Source organism: Bufo gargarizans, chromosome 1, assembly GCF_014858855.1.
Source record: "Bufo gargarizans isolate SCDJY-AF-19 chromosome 1, ASM1485885v1, whole genome shotgun sequence".
NCBI lineage: Eukaryota > Metazoa > Chordata > Amphibia > Anura > Bufonidae > Bufo > Bufo gargarizans.
In genome coordinates this window covers 373,214,820-373,235,083 of record NC_058080.1, presented here as the reverse complement: position 1 = coordinate 373,235,083, position 20,264 = coordinate 373,214,820, and positions in this window count along the sequence as shown.

Sequence of the window (20,264 nt, the reverse complement as noted above, 5' to 3'; positions counted from 1 at the left end):
TGCAGAATTTTTTCTGGCCTGGCCTCGGGGCAGATGTCGCCAAGTACTGCAGGTCCTGCGACACCTGTCAGCGAGTTGGCAAAGCAGGAGACCGTCACCGAGCTCCATTGAATCCCTTACCAATAATTGATGAACCCTTCAGGAGGGTGGCCGTGGACATCATTGGTCCCCTGGCCATCCCCAGCAGTTCGGGTAAACGGTTCATATTAACCCTGGTGGATTACGCGACGCGCTACCCGGAAGCAGTGGCGTTATCCTCCATTAGGGCGGACAAGGTTGCAGACGCCCTGCTGGGGATCTTCACGAGAGTGGGGTTCCCAGCTGAGCTTCTCAGCGACCAAGGACCTCAGTTCATGTCTGAACTAATGCAGGGGCTCTGTAGGAAAATACAGGTGAACCATATCGTAGCCAGCCCTTACCACCCACAAACAAACGGCCTCTGTGAGCGCTTCAACGGGACGTTGAAGCAGATGCTGAAGACGTTTGTGGAGGCGCAAGGGAAGGACTGGGAACGATATCTACCTCACCTGCTATTTGCCTACAGAGAGGTTCCCCAGGAGTCAACCGGGTTTTCGCCCTTCGAACTCCTGTATGGTCGACGAGTAAGAGGTCCCCTAGACCTAATCAGAGAGTCTTGGGAAGGCAGGGTTGCCGGAACTGAAGTCTCAGTAGTAGACTATGTCCTCAGGTTCCGAGACAAAATGGAGTCGCTGGTAGGTCTGGTACAGGAGAATATGGTGCAGGCCCAAAGCAAACAGAAGCAGTGGTATAACCGCACTGCCCGAGAGAGAATCTACCAGGAGGGGCAGAAGGTCTATGTCCTGCTGCCAATGCGGCAAAACAAACTGCAAGCTGCATGGGAAGGGCCGTACCCCATTGTCAAATGTCTGAGTAAGGTAAATTATGTGGTGGGCCTTGGAGAGGGAGGTAGGAGACAGAAGACGTTTCATGTCAACATGCTCAAGGAGCATCACGAGAGAACGCCACATGTTATGCCGGTTTGCAGCCTGCCCGAAAGGGAGGAGGCCGACCCCCTACTAGATCTGCTAGCTGACACTCGAGAGTTGGAGGTGGACTTAACCCTCAACCCTCAACTCTCGTCCCAGCAGAGATCTCAGCTCTTAGAAGTGTTGACGGCTCACCGTGACACTTTTACAGGGAAACCCGGGAGAACTCACCTTGCAGTCCATCATGTGGACACAGGTACACATGCTCCCACAAAGCAGTCCGCCTACCGTGTCTCACTGGAGGTCCAGGCAGACCTCAGGAGAGAGATCGAGGAGATGAAGCAGCTCGGGGTCATTCGGAAATCCCACAGCGCTTGGGCCTCACCGGTGGTTCTGGTCCCGAAGAAAGATCAGACAACCAGGTTCTGTGTGGACTATCGGAAACTGAATGCCATCACAACCTCGGATGCTTACCCCATGCCCAGGATTGATGAACTGTTAGATAAGTTGGCAGGAGCCAGCTACCTGACAATCATGGACCTGAGCAGGGGGTATTGGCAGATTCCCCTGACCTCGGAGGCTCAGGAGAAGTCGGCCTTCATCACCCCTTTCGGCTTATACGAATTTACTGTAATGCCGTTTGGGATGAAGAATGCGCCAGCCACCTTTCAAAGGCTTGTGAATGACTTACTGGAAGGACTAGAAGAATGTGCTGTCGCCTATTTAGACGACATTGCCGTGTATAGCCCCACGTGGAAGGAGCATCTGGTGCACCTGTCGCAAGTACTGGACAAACTTGCTGCGGCTGGACTAACTGTTAAGCCTAGCAAGTGCCAGCTGGGCATGAATGAGGTCACTTACTTAGGCCACAGAGTAGGAGGAGGCACACTGAGGCCTGAAATAGAGAAGGTGAAAGCCATTACGAGATGGCCAACACCTCTCACCAAGAAGCAGGTCATGTCTTTCTTGGGAACGGCCGGGTACTATAGGAAGTTCATCCCGAACTATAGCGCCCTGGCCAAGCCTCTGACAGACTTGACCAAGAAGAAGCTGCCCAGGACTGGTGTCATGGACGCCGGAATGCGAGCAAGGCTTCCAGGCCCTGAAGGATGCACTAGCCAGTGCTCCTGTGCTTCAGGCCCCAGATTTCACTCGGAAGTTTGTGGTCCACACGGATGCTTCCGCCTTTGGTCTGGGTGCAGTCCTGAGTCAGGTGAACCAGGCCGGGGAGGAGCATCCTGTACTATACCTGAGCCGTAAGTTACTGGCCAGGGAGACCAGCTACTCCACAATAGAGAAGGAGTGTTTAGCTATTGTGTGGTCCCTGCAAAAGCTACAACACTACCTGTATGGACGCAATTTCACAGTGATCACTGATCACAATCCCCTCAGCTGGTTGGCACGTCTCGCAGGAGACAATGCGAAACTGCTGAGATGGAGCCTGATTTTGCAGCAGTACAACTTCACCGTGCAGCACAGAAAAGGTAGTTTACATGGAAATGCCGACGGGTTGTCGCGGCAGGGAGAATCGACCGGAGATGGCTGGGTTGCTGTGGAATAGGCTTGTGGCCATTTCCCCAGGCAACCTTTTAAAAGAGGGAGGTGTGCCGGCATACATACATAATTCCTCTGGGTAGCCATCTTATATGCTTCTGGCCTATGTAAAAAACTGTGAACTCTCATCTTCATGAAGCCTGGGTCGCCTATGATATAGATGGACACTTTTATTACCACTACTCTTTGAGGCCAGCAATAAAAGGTCATAAAAGCTACACCAGGCCCAGCTCATCCTGTCCAAGATCAGCTCGCTGTCAAGCCTGGCTGGAGCGTGACGTCATTAATTTCCAGGTCTGGTTTGAGGAGAGCTAATAGCCCTTAATTAGCTCTGGGCATAAAACCAGTCCACTTTCATATTTCATTTATGAATCAACTTATGCCCATTCTGACACCAGATCCAGGCTCTACAGACTATTGTGGTTAATTGGGTATCAAATATGACTAGAGGATGTGATTCCTTAGCTGACCTATGGGTGGTAGAAGAACTACAGGTCCCAGCATTACCGTGTGTGGTCTCATTCTGTAGGTAAATAAATAAGGATCGCAAATATGTATTCTGTATAAAAATATGCCGATGTATCAAGGAGATACGAGCTTAAGTATAATCCTCATTGTAGGAACTGAACTTTGATGGGGTCATAAAACACTTGGAGGCCAATCCCTAGGATTGACAGTCACTCTGCTGCCATTGGCTGACAGGAGTAAGTCTCCTGCCCATGGCAGAGTTCATAAAAACCCATGCACAAGGACAGAGGAGAGAGACCCATGGAACATCACCAGACACTTAATTGGACATTGACGGCATATCCCTGTATCAGAAGAACTTTGAGGGTCTCCCCTGATACATACTGAAAAGGGGTTTGCAAGGATTCAAAAAGGACATATGAACGACCATCTGAAACCCTCCAGAGAAACTAAGTATTCTTTCATCTTTTTCCCTTTCATTTGAACTGTCGTGATTATTTATATTGTTATTATTATTCTGTAGATTTATAGTCATTTTCATTAGACTTGTATGCACTGCTTTTTACCGCTTATTAAAGATTATAAAATCTAAGTGGCCAAGTCTTCCATATTCTAAGCTGCTGAACAACGTACCTTGCCTTTGAGGAGACGTTACCAGGTAGTTAGTTACATTGCATTTAGGAATTGTAGCTGGGGGTGATTGACTGCGGTTGGTCAGTAAGTGATATCCGGTTCATCCACTGATCTGTGTGATAGTGAATGACCCGGATAGTCGGCTCGTGGACCGGGAACCCACGTGGTGGCAGTTACCGAAGTGTAGTGGGGGGTGTTAGCCGAGTGGTAATACCCCGGTCACGTGAGGTCTCTGTGTGTGCGCAGACTCCGTCACAGACCACTACGTCACAGCTGTGGGATCCGGAGCGGTCGGATCCATAGTTCGTGACAGGCATAGTTCACAATATGCTCATGTTGAGGATGTATCATGTTTCGTCTTAAGCGGATTACCTACTCCTCTAGTGTTGGGGCTACCCTGGCTCACTAAACATAACCCCACCATTGATTGGCAAGCAAGGCAAATAAATGGTTGGCGTGAGTTTTGCAGAGAGAATTGCCTCACGGCATCTCTTTCAGAGGTTTCTACCAAAACTGTGCCTTCTTTTCTCTCTGAATTTTCGGATGTGTTTTCCCAGAGTGGTGTCCAGGAGTTGCCCCCGCGTCGGGAGTACGACTATCCTATTACTCTCATCCCAGGCGCCAAACTGCAAAATTCACGTTTATACAATCTCTCCCAACCTGAAAGAGTCCTATGCATACTTATATATCTGAGAGCCTGAGAAAGGGACACATCCGACCCTCGAAGTCACCGGTTGCCGCTGGGTTTTTTTTTGTTAAGAAAAAAGATGGTTCTTTAAGACCTTGTCTGGATTTCAGGGAGCTGAACCATATCACGATTCGTCACCCATATCCGCTTCCTCTGATCCCGGACCTGTTTAACCAGATTGTTGGGGCTAAGGCTTTTTCTAAGTTGCATTTAAGAGGGGCATATAACCTAGTCAGGTTCAGGGAATGGGACGAATGGAAGACGGCCTTCAATACCCCTGAGGGTCATTTCGAGAATATGGTTATGCCCTTTGGTTTGATGAATGCTCTGGCCGTCTTCCAACATTTTGTGAACAGCATTTTTCATCATTTAATGGGGAAATTTGTACTGGTGTATCTGGATGACATTTAGATTTTTTCTCCTGATTTCAAGACTCATTGAGACCACCTACATCAGGTCTTGCTGATTCTGCAGGATAATAAATTGTACGTTAAACTGGAAAAATGTGTATTTGCGGCTCCGGAGATTCAATTTCTTGGTTTTCTTCTCTCCGCTTCTGGTTTTCGCATGGACCCTGAGAAGGTCAGCGCTGTGCTTGATTGGGAGCTTCCTGAGAATCAGAAGGCGCTGATGCAGTTTTGGGGTTTTGCCAATTATTACAGAAAGTTCATTTTGAATTATTCCTCTGTTGTTAAGCCACTCACTGATATGACTAAAAAGGGGGTAGATTTTTCTTCGTGGTTGGTAGATGCGCTTAAAGCCTTTTCTAGTATCAAAGAGAGTTTTGCTTCCACTCCCATTTTGGTACAACCTGATGTCTCTCTACCTTTTATTGTTAAGGTGGATGCTTCTGAGGTGGGTGTGGGTGCGGTCTTATCTCAGGGTCCCTCTCCTGCCAAATGGCGACCGTGTGCCTTTTTCTCAAGGAAACTCTCCTCTGCAGAGAGAAATTACGATGTGGGAGATAGGGAGTTGTTGGCCATCAAATTAGCTTTTGAGGAATGGCGCCATTGGCTAGAGGGAGCCAGACACCCTATTACCGTGTTTACAGACCATAAGAATCTGGCCTACTTGGAATAGGCCAAGCGTCTGAACCCAAGACAGGCCAGATGGTCTTTGTTCTTTTCTAGGTTTAATTTTGTTGTTACGTTCCGCCCTGGGGTTAAAAATGTGAAGGCGGATGCCCTGTCACGTTGTTTTCCGGGAGGGGGGAACTTTGAAGACCCGGGTCCCATTTTGGCTGAAGGGGTGGTCGTCTCTGCTCTTTATCCTGATTTGGAGGCAGAGGTTCAGGCAGCCCAGGCCGAGGCTCCTTATCTTTGTCCCCCTGGGAGGTTGTTTGTGCCTCTCACTTTACGACACAAGGTTTTTAAGGAGCACCACGATACTGTCTTTGCTGGGCACCCGGGGAGCAGAGCCACAGTGGATCTCATTGCTTGGAGATTTTGGTGGTCGGCTCTTCATAAGACGGTTGAGGTTTTTGAGGGAGCCTGCGAGACCTACGCTCGTGCCAAGGTCCCTCATTCACAACCATCGGGTTCTCTCCTCCAGTTACCAATTCCTTCCCGTCCTTGGATGCATCTGTCCATGGACTTCATTACGGACCTGAATCGTTCTTCGGGGAATATTCGAATATCGAAATTTTTCTGCGAATATCGGCACTTCGCTAATTCGCGAATATTTCAAATATAGTGATATAAATTCGATATTTCGAATATTCGTTTTTTTTTTATTTTTTATTTTTTTTATATTTTTTTCTTTCCCACTTCCCTAAAGTTGTTCTTACCTGTCCTTTGGATTCCTGGCTTCCTGGCTGCTCCAGTCAGTGCCCGTTGCCGCTTCTGCCGACTTGCGTGCTCATGGAGCGTCCCCATCACCATGGGAATATCTCCATATACTAGAATGTACTGTCGGATTTGAGAATTACGTTGAAATCGCAATTCGATTATTTCAAGTTATAATAATCGAATTTCGATTTTAACTTAAAGGCTACTCTCCTATTGAAATAGCAATGCGATTATTTCAAGTTATAATAATCGAATTTCGATTTTAACTTAGCACTGCTATATTCCATATTTGTTAATTCTAGCCTAATATGGAATATAGCAGTGCTAAGTTAAAATCGAAAATCGATTATTATAACTTGAATTAATCGAATTGCGATTTCAACTTGGACCTGGTTTACTATGGTTGGCTTGGTAGAATTAGCGAATATGACGAATATATTCGTTATATTCCACAAAACGAATATGGCGAATGTATTCGTTATATTCCACAAAACGAAGATAACTAAGTATTCTCTATCTTCGTTTTAGCTACCTATTCATCAACTTCGCTAATTCTAGCAATCATATAGGAAAGTTTACTATAGAGACAGCTAAGTTTAATTCGCTATGCGATTACATGACTGCTTTTTTTAAAAAAAAAACAAATGGAATAATTATAATACCTGATAATTATTATAATTATTCTATTTATAAAAAAAAGCAAAGTAATATAATCGCATAGCGAATTAAACTTAGCTGTCTCTATAGTAAACTTTCCTATATGATTGCTAGAATTAGCGAAGTTGATGAATAGGTAGCTAAAACGAAGATGCAGAATACTTCGTTATCTTCGTTTTGTGAAATATGACGAATACATTCGTTATCTTCGTTTTGTGGAATATAACGAATATATTCGTCATATTCGCTAATTCTACCAAGCCATTGAAGCCAACCATAGTAAACCAGGTCCAAGTTGAAATCGCCATGCGATTAATATAACTCGAAGTAATCGCATGGCGATTTCAACTAGGTAATTACATTCCTCCGCTCTCACACTCCTTCATCCAGCATAGGGCTGCTTCCCCAGGCTGTCAATCCAAGTCACCTCCCCCTCCTAACCCTACTATCCACAGCAAAGACAAAGACTTATATACTACCGGCACATACTGCAGCGCAGTGTCCCGCTCCACGTCTCGCTCTGCCGATTCGGCTGTGTGCAGAGCAGTAGTTATGATTGCGATATTATGTCCCAGTTGTATATTCAGATTGTTACACCAGGGTGGAGGGGGGGAGAGCTTGGACATAATATCGCTATCATAACTACTGCTCTGCACGCAGCCAAATCGGCAGAGTGAGACAAAAATTTGCATAGAAAGATAGCCTAATCCCTAATTAAATAAATAAAAATACATACAGTACAGATATATATTACTGCATATGGTGTTACTTTACTTTATGAATAAAAATGAATAATTTATATACATGTATATGTGCGTGTATATAAATATATATTATAATTATTATTATTTATATTATAATATAACTTGTAATATATTTTTATATTTGTAAAAAATGCATTGCTAGTTATCAATAATATCAGTATTTACATTTCTATGCAGTCATGCAATGCGATTGGTAGTGGAACTATGTATATGCACAATATACTGCTGCACTGGATATAAATATAACATAAAAAACTTCTGGGGATCTAAGCTTATATTAGCAAATGTATATCAAATGAACTTTACTGAGGCTCTGAATAAGGTTGCACCCCATCCCCCCTCCCCCTACAGGCAGTCTGTGAATGAGATCGCACGCTATCTCTCTACACACTGATGCCCTGCCCTCCCATTCACTGAAAGCCCGTAGACAAAAGGAACTCCCTGTTTGGGGGAAGGGGGGTATTGTCTGCAGGCTGAAAGTGCAGGTTATTTTCTGGCTGGGGACCCTTTCACTGCGCTTCTGGTGGAGTACGTGTTTATTAACTAAAATCAGGACAATAGCTAAAATAGTGACCAGCAATAAAAAATAGCAATACATATAAATAAGTGATAGATCCAGGAGCATACACAAACAAATAAATTAATATCCCATAAATACTGTAGGTCCTTCACTAACTGCCTGCTGTCTCTGTTATATGGCAAATTCCATTAAAAGGTTGAAGCGCTGACATTGATAGTTACTTACCAACTACTGACACCTTGTCTATACTGCAACAAATTGCTGTGAACTTTGATACATATATATATATATATATATATATATATATATCTTCTCTATTCTCCTATTCTATGCTGCTACAATTATATTAGAATATGGAAGTGTCTTATTCCCCTCTGTGAATTGGAACACTATCTAACTCTGCTACATAAACTGATATTTATGGGATATTCATTTATTTGTTTGTGTATGCTCCTGGATCTATCACTATTTTAAATGTATTGCTATTTTTATTCATTGCTATATTTTATTGCTGGTCATTATTTTAGCTGCTATATTGATTTATTATATGTAAATATATTTTATATATTTATATTATATATACATTTACATATAGTATAATTAGTGTAATATTGTATAATTATTTTTTTAATACAGAGGTTATCTATATATGTCCATTATACTGTACAATACATTATATCTAAATCACCATACCTCATATGGATCATGGAATAAATAATTATACAATATTACACTAATTATACTATATGTAAATTTACATATAATATAAATACTGTATTAACATTCAGCCACTATAGGAACATAGCTAATAAATACACTGTATCCACTACTTCAGAGAAAAACAAATAAATAAAAATAAATATGGAAAACTCCATCAAGATACAAAACAATATACACTTGAAGGATAAAAAAAACCAGATGAATGCAATAATATTGATTGTGTATCTGACATACTTGAAGCAAACTATCTTATTACTTGAAATTGGGACATTCTCTAATAACTTTCTTATCCCCTAAACACTGAAGGTATTTACATGCAAATCGCGATTCATATGCTAATGCCGCCCTTCATTAAGGTTGCAAGTACATACAAAAGGATCGACTAATGGTGTACATTGCAGTATTATACCTCAGTATCGCTGACTACACTGCCTGCGCCTGACTGGAAGCAAACTATCTTATTACTTGAAATTGGGACATTCTCTAATAACTTTCCTACCCCCCACTCTCAGTATGGCTACAATAGGATCTAAGGCCCCTTTCACACGGTCGAGGAGGGGCTGGAAGGGTTAAAAATAGGGCTCATGGGGTTAAGAATAAATAAAAAATAATAAACTACTGTACAATGGACTAACTATACATTCATATATTTATGTACTGAATCACAATTATGATTCAGTACATCTAGAATATTAGACTATATATTTGCATATGCAGCTCTATAATATATCTGTATACACCGCTCCATTATGTCTTTACATCTGTGATACAAGTGGATTAGATTTGGATAACACCTGGTGATACATTGTACCGGATTTTGTGCGGTCTACTGCATACAGATCTATAATAGAGCGGAGTGTACAGATATATATAACGGAGTGTTGTATACAGATATGTAATGGAGCAGTGAACAGTATACAGATATATAATGTAGTGGATACAGAGTGTATTTATTAGCTATGTTCCTATAGTGGCTGAATGTTATTACAGTATCGAAAAACAACATGTACAGTATGGATACATTTGTATTTAGCAAAGCCTTTTGAACATTTCCTCCTTGAGGGCTGCCCCCCCCCCCCCCCCCCTTCTGCCAGGACAATTCCCACACCTATTCTTGCTATTCTTAATGTTGGATCTCTTTCTCCACAATTGTGCAATGGAAACCTAATATGAATTATGATGTTAACACTGACACCATTAAAACAAATAATATTGTTACATGAAAAACAAAAATAAATAAATTAATACAGCTCCAGCGCTGGGTGAGTTTTAAAATACACCAAAAGTTTACAGGCAAAAATAGACCAATATATACAGCGTTGCTGCTATATTGATTTATTATATATAAATATATTTTATATATTTATATAATATATAAATTTACATATAGTATAATTAGTGTAATATTGTATAATTATTTTTTAATACAGAGGTATTAATCTCAGTATGGCTACATATGGCTATGGCTACAATAGGATCTAAGGCCCCTTTCACATGGGTGAGCAGGGGCTGGAGGGGTTAAAAATAGGGCTGGAGGAATTAAAAATAGGGCTGGAGAGGTTAATAAGGGGTATAATACTCAAGTATGTCAGATACACAATAAATATTATTGCATTCATCTGTTTCCTACCCCCCCCACTCTCATTATGGCTATAATAGGATCTAAGGCCCCTTTCACATGGGTGAGAAGGGGCTGGAGGGGTTAAAAATAGGCTGGAGGGGTTAATAAGGGGTATAATACTCAAGTATGTCTGATACACAATAAATATTATTGTATTCATCTGTTCCCCCCCCCCCCCCCCTAAAGCCCCTTTCACATGGGGGAGGAGGGGCTGGAGGGGTTAAAAATTAATTAAAAAAAATAATTTAACTCACCTTAATCCACTTGTTCGCGCAGCCCGTCTTCTCTTCTGTCTTCAGGACCTGGGTGAAAGGCCTGATAATAATATTGATTGTGTATCTGACATACTTGAAGCAAACTATCTTATTATCTTACTATCTATTAAAAATAGGGCTGGAGGGGTTAATAAGGGGTATAATACTCAAGTATGTCTGATACACAATCAATATTATTGTATTCATCTGTTTCCTACCCCCACTCTCAGTATGGCTACAATAGGATCTAAGGCCCCTTTCACACGGGCGAGGAGGGGCTGGATGGGTTAAAAATTAATAAAAAATAATTTAACTCACCTTAATCCACTTGTTCGCGCAGCCCGTCTTCTCTTCTGTCTTCTTTCTTGAGGAGCTGTCTTCTTTCTTGAGGATAGTTTGCTTCAAGTATGTCAGATACACAATCTATATTATTGCATTCATCTGTTTTTTTTATCCTTTAAGTGTATATTGTTTTGTATCTTGATGGAGTTTTCCATATTTATTTTTATTTATTTGTTTTTCTCTGAAGTAGTGGATACAGAGTGTATTTATTAGCTATGTTCCTATAGTGGCTGAATGTTAATACAGTATTTATATTATATATAAATTTACATATAGTATAATATGAGGTATGGTGATTTAGATATAGTGTATTGTACAGTATAATGGACATATATAGATATAGATAGTAAGATAGATAACCTCTGTATTAAAAAAATAATTATACAATATTACACTAATTATACTATATGTAAATTTATATATAATATAAATATATAAAATATATTTATATATAATAAATCAACATAGCAGCAACGCTGTATATATTGGTCTATTTTTGCCTGTAAACTTTTGGTGTATTTTAAAACTCACCCAGCGCTGGAGCTGTATTAATTTATTTATTTTTGTTTTTCATGTAACAATATTATTTGTTTTAATGGTGTCAGTGTTAACATCATAATTCATATTAGGTTTCCATTGCGCAATTGTGGAGAAAGAGATCCAACATTAAGAATAGCAAGAATAGGTGTGGGAATTGTCCTGGCAGAAGGAGTCAAGGAGGAAATGTTCAAAAGGCTTTGCTAAATACAAATGTATCCATACTGTACATGTTGTTTTCGATACTGTAATAACATTCAGCCACTATAGGAACATAGCTAATAAATACACTCTGTATCCACTACATTATATATCTGTATACTGTTCACTGCTCCATTACATATCTGTATACAACACTCCGTTATATATATCACAGATCTAAAGACATAATGGAGCGGTGTATACAGATATATTATAGAGCTGCATATGCAAATATATAGTCTAATATTCTAGATGTACTGAATCATAATTGTGATTAAGTACATAAATATATGAATGTATAGTTAGTCCATTGTACAGTAGTTTATATTTTTTTATTTATTCTTAACCCCATGAGCCCTATTTTTAACCCTTCCAGCCCCTCCTCGCCCGTGTGAAAGGGGCCTTAGATCCTATTGTAGCCATACTGAGAGTGGGGGGTAGGAAGTTATTAGAGAATGTCCCAATTTCAAGTAATAAGATAGTTTGCTTCCAGTCAGGCGCAGGCAGTGTAGTCAGCGATACTGAGGTATAATACTGCAATGTACACCATTAGTCGATCCTTTTGTATGTACTTGCAACCTTAATGAAGGGCGGCATTAGCATATGAATCGCGATTTGCATGTAAATACCTTCAGTGTTTAGGGGATAAGAAAGTTATTAGAGAATGTCCCAATTTCAAGTAATAAGATAGTTTGCTTCAAGTATGTCAGATACACAATCAATATTATTGCATTCATCTGTTTTTTTTTTATCCTTCAAGTGTATATTGTTTTGTATCTTGATGGAGTTTTCCATATTTATTTTTATTTATTTGTTTTTCTCTGAAGTAGTGGATACAGTGTATTTATTAACTATGTTCCTATAGTGGCTGAATGTTAATGCAGTATTTATATTATATGTAAATTTACATATAGTATAATTAGTGTAATATTGTATAATTATTTATTCCATGATCCATATGAGGTATGGTGATTTAGATATAATGTATTGTACAGTATAATGGACATATATAGATAACCTCTGTATTAAAAAAATAATTATACAATATTACACTAATTATACTATATGTAAATGTATATATAATATAAATATATAAAATATATTTACATATAATAAATCAATATAGCAGCTAAAATAATGACCAGCAATAAAATATAGCAATGAATAAAAAATAGCAATACATTTAAAATAGTGATAGATCCAGGAGCATACACAAACAAATAAATTAATATCCCATAAATATCATAGTTTATGTAGCAGAGTTAGATAGTGTTCCAATTCACAGAGGGGAATAAGACACTTCCATATTCTAATATAATTGTAGCAGCATAGAATAGGAGAATAGAGAAGATATATATATATATATATATATATATATATATATATATATATATATATGTATCAAAGTTCACAGCAATTTGTTGCAGTATAGACAAGGTGTCAGTAGTTGGTAAGTAACTATCAATGTCAGCGCTTCAACCTTTTAATGGAATTTGCCATATAACAGAGACAGCAGGCAGTTAGCTTTGGACCTACAGTATTTATGGGATATTAATTTATTTGTTTGTGTATGCTCCTGGATCTATCACTTATGTATTGCTATTTTTTATTGCTGGTCATTATTTTAGCTATTGTCCTGATTTTAGTTAATAAACACGTACTCCACCAGAAGCGCAGTGAAAGGGTCCCCAGCCAGAAAATAACCTGCACTTTCAGCCTGCAGACAATACCCCCCTTCCCCCAAACAGGGAGTCCCTTTTGTCTACCGGCTTTCAGTGAATGGGAGGGCAGGGCATCAGTGTGTAGAGAGATAGCGTGCGATCTCATTCACAGACTGCCTGTACTGGGAGGGGGGATGGGCTGCAACCTTATTCAGAGCCTCAGTAAAGTTCATTTGATATACATTTGCTAATATAAGCTTAGATCCCCAGATTTATATCCAGTGCAGCAGTATATTGTGTATATACATAGTTCCACTACCAATCGCAATGCATGACTGCATAGAAATGTAAATACTGATATTATTGATAACTAGCAATGCATTTTTTACAAATATAAAAATATATTACAAGTTATATTATAATATAAATAATAATAATTATAATATATATTTATATACACGCACATATACATGTATATAAATTATTCATTTTTATTCATAAAGTAAAGTAACACCATATGCAGTAATATATATTTGTACTGTATGTATTTTTATTTATTTAATTAGGGATTAGGCTATCTTTCTATGCAAATTTTTGTCTCACTCTGCCGATTTGGCTGCGTGCAGAGCAGTAGTTATGATAGCGATATTATGTCCAAGCTCTCCCGCCCCCCACCCTGGTGTAACAATCTGAATATACAACTGGGACATAATATCGCAATCATAACTACTGCTCTGCACACAGCCGAATCGGCAGAGCGAGACGTGGAGCGGGACACTGCGCTGCAGTATGTGCCGGTAGTATATAAGTCTTTGTCTTTGCTGTGGATAGTAGGGTTAGGAGGGGGAGGTGACTTGGATTGACAGCCTGGGGAAGCAGCCCTATGCTGGATGAAGGATTGTGAGAGCGGAGGAATGTAATTACCTAGTTGAAATCGCCATGCGATTACTTCGAGTTATATTAATCGCATGGCGATTTCAACTTGGACCTGGTTTACTATGGTTGGCTTCAATGGCTTGGTAGAATTAGCGAATATGACGAATATATTCGTTATATTCCACAAAACGAAGATAACGAATGTATTCGTCATATTCCACAAAACGAAGATAACGAAGTATTCTGCATCTTCGTTTTAGCTACCTATTCATCAACTTCGCTAATTCTAGCAATCATATAGGAAAGTTTACTATAGAGACAGCTAAGTTTAATTCGCTATGCGATTATATTACTTTGCTTTTTTTTATAAATAGAATAATTATAATAATTATCAGGTATTATAATTATTCCATTTTTTTTTTTTTAAAAAGCAGTCATGTAATCGCATAGCGAATTAAACTTAGCTGTCTCTATAGTAAACTTTCCTATATGATTGCTAGAATTAGCGAAGTTGATGAATAGGTAGCTAAAACGAAGATGGAGAATATTTCGTTATCTTCGTTTTGTGGAATATAACGAATACATTCGCCATATTCGTTTTGTGGAATATAACGAATATATTCGTCATATTCGATAATTCTACCAAGCCAACCATAGTAAACCAGGTCCAAGTTGAAATCGCAATTCGATTAATTCAAGTTATAATAATCGAATTTCGATTTTAACTTAGCACTGCTATATTCCATATTAGGCTAGAATTAACAAATATGGAATATAGCAGTGCTAAGTTAAAATCGAAATTCGATTATTATAACTTGAAATAATCGCATTGCTATTTCAATAGGAGAGTAGCCTTTAAGTTAAAATCGAAATTCGATTATTTAAATCGCATATTAATCGCGATAACAAGAATAATGACGAATATTCGATTTCGACGAATATAAAACGAATATTCTATCGAATATTCGCGAATTTCGTCGAAATCGAATATGGCACCTGCCGCTCATCACTAGATTCTGGTAGTAGTGGACTGTTTTAGCAAAATGGCGCATTTCATTCCCTTTCCTGGGTTACCCAATGCTAAGACACTGGCGCAAGCATTTGTTGATCACATTGTTAAATTGCATAGCATTCCTTCAGACATTGTTTCTGATAGGGGCACGTAATTTGTTTCCAGATTCTGGAAGGCCTTCTGTTCTCGCTTGGGGGTTCGGTTGTCGCTCTCTTCTGCTTTTCACCCGCAGTCGAATGGTCAGACCAAACGCGTCAATCAGAATCTGGAGACATATCTGTGCTGTTTTGTGGCGGAGAATCAGGAGGATTGGTGTTCTTATTTGTCCCTTGCTGAGTTTGCTGTAAATAACCGTCGCCAGGAGTCCTCTGATAGGTCACCATTTTTTGGTGCATATGGGTTTTATCCGCAGTTTGGGACATTCTCTGGAGAGGGGTCTTCTGGTTTACCTGATGAGGAGAGATTTTCCTCGTCTTTGTCATTTATTTGGCAAAAGATTCAGGGTAATCTGAAGAGGATGAGTGAGAGATATAAGAGACGTGTGCCTGGTCCGGACCTGAATGTTGGTGATCTGGTGTGGTTGTCTACAAAGAATATCAAACTGAAGGTTCCCTCCTGGAAGTTGGGTCCTAGGTTTATTGGGCCTTACAAGATCTTGTCCGTCATCAATCCTGTTGCCTTCCATCTTGATCTTCCTCAGACTTGGAAGATCCATAATGTTTTTCACAGGTCCCTATTAAAACCTTATGTCCAACCCACTGTACCCTCCTCTTTGCCTCCTCCTCCGATTGTTGTTGATGGTAATCTTGAATTTCAGGTCTCTAGAATTGTGGATTCTCGCATTATCCATGGTTCTCTCCAGTACCTCGTTCATTGGGAGGGTTATGGTCCTGAGGAGAGGATGTGGGTCCCAGTGGCGGACATTAAGGCCACTTGTCTCATCAGGGCTTTCCATAGGTCTCATTCTGAGAAGGTGGGCTCTGAGTGTCCGGAGTACACCCATAGAGGGAGAAGATCTGGCAGACGTTCTTCTCTACCTGTTGTGTGATGTTCTTTGTTTTGGTTTCACTTTCTAATCTCTTTTCCTTCTCCCAGCTGTCACCTATTTGCACTGATTGTCTCCCTTTATATTCCCTCCCATACTGCCTCACTTTGCAGTTTATACTTCTTCCTGGATTGTGTTCACTGCTGGTTGCTGCTTCTCCTGATTCTTGGCATAAGTCTGTTTCCTTTATTTGTGTTTTCTTGCTGGCTTGATTGTAGGTGACCCTGACTCCGTCCGTATTAAGTGCAGGGAGCCGGTGGTCGTGTCCCCTCACTATTGTCACATAGTATAAGGTATGAGGACATGCAACTGTCTACCATTAACACCTTTGCATGGGCATAGCAGTCAGGGAGAGCTCTAGGGGTTTTATAGGGCTCACCAATATGCTCCTTAGTTTGGCATCAAGCCAGTCGGATGTTTATTTATAATTTCCAGCTTTCTGCAACACCATCTGTGACAATATATTTCTGAGGTGGTAATGATCATTTTGCACCTCTAATTGTCACTTTTAGAAAAATGGACACTGCAATTGAATAGTAAATGAAATGAAAATGAAATCTCCATTAACAACTATGGCATTTGCAACGCCCTAGTGCCCATGTCTGGGGTATCCCTTGCCCCTTAGGAGGTTTTTACGAAATATGTCCCTCTTACAGAGCAAGTAGTCGTGACGCCAGTTGCAATTAAGCAACGATGACATGGAGTCCCCTTTGTAGATGGTATCAGAGTGGTATTGTGACGGTCCTTCCAGTGACAGAGGTTAGAAGATCTGAGAGACTGGCTGCACGTTAGGTCATCTGACAGCCTATCCGTTTTAACTTGTTGCAGTGTTGTTGTTGGTAATGACCACACCTATTGTCTCAGGTGTAGCTTGTGGTCATTACTGCTCCTCTGTTTAGTCTGGACTCACACTTCATACCACGCGGTTGCTATTCTCTGCCTGGAGTTTGAATAGCTGGTGGGTGGTCCTTTTATCCGAGTTCCTGCTCATCCATTTTCTATTGAAGATAAGTGTACTTCTCTTGGTATTTTGTTGCCCCCATTTGCTCATTGTTTACTAGGCCTCGTGGAGACGCTGGTTCGTTCATGTGGGAAGGAACCAGTAGTCTCAGACCCTGTCACTAATCCTAGGGCTTTTCAGGGTTACTAGGGCCTAGGTTTTCCCCTCTTCAGGGTCTATTCATACTGACAGGAGTCAGGCTAGGTTTAGGGTTTCCTTAGGTGGTCACCATTTCCCTTTCCATAGCCTTGAGGCCTAGTTACTGGTCATTTTCCTTCTGTTGTCATTCTAGTGTTCCTCCCCTCCCCTTATACTGTGACAGGTGTAGAGTGGCCTACAATCTCTCTGAAGGTATTTTATGCACATGTCACGGTGCTCATACCTGGATATCCTTGGATCCCAGACATGGTCGTACAAAGCAGTGCAAAAAGAGGTGATTAACTTGGATGATGAAGGAAGTAGAATAAATGGAGTCCAGACTTTGTATTAACATTATAAACAGCTTTACTTGCATAGACTTGCATCAAGGAGCCATCTTTAAAACTTTATCTTGGTCATAAGCAGGCATTGGCTTAACTTCTGCAGGCAAACACTTCTGCAACAATCTGAGCACTTCTATGCTGTAGCTTCCTCAGCTCTGCTATGCTGGCTGGACTAAATAGGAACTTTTCCTCTTCTGCTGGAACTTAGCTGTCTGTAGTCTGTCTCTTATCTTTAGTCCTAGGAACATCTTCCTGGCTTCATACTTAGCTTGGATATAGGCAATGCAAGCCCAGGAGGGGACATGCAACCATGTAGACCTCACAGGCAGGGTCTGCAGGCCTAGCAGAGCATGCAGTGATCTGCTGGCTGACACAAAACCTCCCTTTAGGAAGGGTAAGCTAAAATGACCTCTAATTAACTCTTCCCTCACTAGAGAGGGAAATAGAACACAGCTCTGCACAGATTGCTGCCACCTGCTGGTGAACCAGGCACATAACACTTAAACAGTAATTAGCAAGGAAATACATACACACATATTGCAGGAAATGGCGATAAATATAGATGACACATGATGCACCAATAAAGATAGTGGGGGAACACAAGAGGTGGTAATGCCTATCTGGGTCATTGCACATTCAATATGAAAATAAATCATATTTACTTTCTGAAGCACACAGAATCTCTTGTTACATCACATATATCATCTCTATACACATTAAGGCTGGGTTCACACTTGAGCGTTTTACATCGCGTTCAAACGCGCTGTAAAACGCTCAACACATGCAAAACCAATGCTTCCCTATGGCCCTGGTTCACACTTGAGCGTTGTACAGCGCGTTTGAACGCGCTGAAAAATGCCCTACGCTCAAAAAGGTTCTTGAGCTTCTTTGGGGCGTTTTGTCGCGCATTTGCGGCCATAGGATTGCATAGGAACGCGCAAATATGCTATTTTGCGCGTTTGTGACCAGAAAAACTCGTGTCCGAACCCGCGTTTGGCACATAGCAACAGTCAATAAAAGGCCACACCCTAGTGATCGGCAAGTGTCTAGCCTGACCAAGATGGAGGAAGCAGGCTGTGATAGTGAGACACTGATCAGGCTTGTGCAGGCAAAACGCTGCCTGTATGACATCCAAGATGCCAAATACAAAAACAGGAGAAGCAGGCAGCAGGCATGGGAGGACATTGGACAAAGCATCTGGCCACAGTGGAAGAGATTATCCAAAACAGTGCAAGAAGCCAAAAGGTATTGACATGTGTGTTCTGAGTGTAAAAAAAAAAAAAACTCCTTGTGTGCACTGGTGTAAAAACTATATGTAAATAGTCCAGCCCAGCTCTACCTGCGGCCCTCCAGCTGTTGTCCAACTACAACTCCCAATATGCTGTGCTGTATTTTACTTGCTGTAGCCTGTCCAGGCATGCATGGAGTTGGAGTTTTGCTACAGCTGGAGGGCCGCAGCTTCACCATCCCTGTTCTAGTATATGGCCAGTCAATGGTTCCCCGTCACCCACATTCTTGCACAATGTAGTCGGCCAGTATGCTCAATTTGCACTTGTTCCAATCTGGCAATGTATTTTAAATTCAAATGTTGGCCTACATTTGTGGTGCAGATTTGTGTAATAAAGTTGATATGGATATTGTCTACGTTGAAACATTATTGTGCTTGTGGGCTATTGCAGCACTGGCACATTATAGGTGATTGTATGTCTATATAGTACTAGTATTGGGCACATAAATGAGACCCCTAATTCCGCCCACATTGTTTTCCCTTGTTAATGGACGAGTATTGGTGGGCGCTATTGGGGCTTCTACAAGGGGCACGATATAGGTGAAAAAATGGCATTGCACAAATTCACTCTTCAAATCTTTTAATTCAGCCATTACAATAAACAAAGAAAATGGAATATTACAAGTTAAAAAAAACAATCTTTGCAGCTGCAAAAGACTAAATAATAAAAAATTTATATGGCTTGAATTTGCCAAGGTAATTCCCCCTGTGGTGACATAAAATAAGCAGTGAAGTGGTCCCGAATGGCGGCACCATGTGTGGTCCCACGAACACCGCTGCGAATCTGACTCTCCATGGAATGGCTCAACGAATCCTCAAAATTGAAGCCATCCCTTTCTCGGACAAAATTGTGAAAAGCACATGCTGCCTTCACAGCCGAGATGGCGGTCTCCAATTTGAGATTTATGGGTGAGTGCAGAACTCGCCATTTGTTGGCTAATATGCCGAATGCGCATTCCACCACCCTGCGTGCTCTTGTCAGGCGATAATCAAAAACACGTCGCGCAATGGAGAGACTACGGCTGGAGTATGGCCTCATAAGATGCTCACCTAGAGCAAATGCCTCGTCACCAACAAAAACAAATGGCATAGATGGATAAGTGGTGCCAGGCAGTGTGGTGTTCCCGGGAAGGTCAAGGGCATTAGTACTGAGCATTTGACCAAAGTCAGAATGCCCAAAAACAGAGTCAGAGCTCAGAGCTGCTGC